This window comes from Berghia stephanieae, chromosome 15 (genome assembly GCF_034508935.2).
Source record: "Berghia stephanieae isolate SIO BIC M18660-M18661 chromosome 15, UCSD_Bste_1.3, whole genome shotgun sequence".
Lineage (NCBI taxonomy): Eukaryota > Metazoa > Mollusca > Gastropoda > Nudibranchia > Aeolidiidae > Berghia > Berghia stephanieae.
The window spans coordinates 19,266,658-19,267,836 of record NC_088374.1 but is presented as its reverse complement, the minus strand read 5'-3'; the positions used below and the strand labels follow the sequence as shown (position 1 = coordinate 19,267,836).

Below are 1,179 nucleotides of genomic sequence, written 5' to 3'. Positions count from 1 at the left end.
CGATTGTGCTAGAATCGGTACCCGTCTTCTTGCTTGTGAGTTGAGTGCTCTACCCCTGGGATATTGAACAGACACTCCCGAGAACGTCCGCCCTGGCACTATGCTATTCCACAGCTGGGTATTGCGCTACCTCAGGGTGGGGTAGAAAGCAGAAACGCTGAGAAGATGTAAAACTTCGCAAGTCAATGCATATCGTGTCAGGAATGCTGGCAACAACGCCTAGAGAATGGGGCCCGATAATGGGAGTAAGAAGTCAGTGGATATTGGACATCAACGCCAACATGAAAAACCGATAGCTGAATCGATGGAACTCTCGCTTTACACGCAAAGGGACCAGGGTCGATTCCGGGTGAAGTCGAAATTATTATTTTTTTTCGGACCCCCCCCCCCCCCCCCCTTCCTTCCTGTCCATTCCCCCCCCCCCCCCCCCCCCCCCCCCTTCCTTCCTGTCCATCCTGCAGTGATCGGGTAGCGGGATCAGTTAGATCTAGTGGAAAGTACTTTGCGATAAATTAGCGTCCTATCCAATGGATAGCAAGCTATTGTCCATTTCACGCTATAGAAGCCGAGATAAGCTCCGGCTTCATGGGCCTTGCGGCACTGAAGGACTGCAAATAAAACTGGAGGTGTTTGAAACTGAACTCCTACATGTTTCGCTACAAGCTCTCGTCCAATCCAAGCTTTTGGTATTTTTATCAACATCCGGTTCGTTGCCAAGCTACTTTGTTGTGCAATGGCCGCCGTTTGCGTGATGTAAACTGTAATTCTTGTTGAATATTTGATGCACGCGACAGGGAAGGATGCTGCATAATTGACAGCAATCGCCCAGGGAACGTGATTTTGGTAAGCATATTTGTACCACGAGTGTGAATGCAGTGATTGATGTTTATTTTCGTCGGAAAATCAGGGAACAGTCTGGTTTATAGACAAAACAATCGATGGAGTGGAGGCGGAGAATATGAGCGTGAGAATGAGAATGAGAGAATTAAAGAACCGAATGTCGAGTAGTGATAATATTTGCCGAGGTTTGCAGTTTAAAAATCAAATTCGTTGTGAAAAATTGCGGGTACTAGGTTACTTTAATTGATATGCTAGTTCCACGTTGCTTTATATTTCTACACTATAATACTTTATAATTATAATCATTATTATAATCATAAGCCTCTAAGAATAATCCCA

At 45.4% G+C, this 1,179-nt stretch overlaps 1 protein-coding gene across 1 annotated transcript in view; it reads left to right on the top strand.

Annotated features, from left to right (window-relative positions):
* Window positions 1-709: 709 nt before the first annotated feature.
* The window catches only part of LOC144960516 (dynein axonemal heavy chain 6-like), a 122,682-nt gene continuing 122,212 nt past the window's right edge, over window positions 710-1,179 (top strand). The window contains exon 1 of the mRNA XM_078893699.1: window positions 710-843. The gene's annotated coding sequence lies outside the window, so the exon portion shown is untranslated. The remainder of the gene's footprint in view (window positions 844-1,179) is intronic.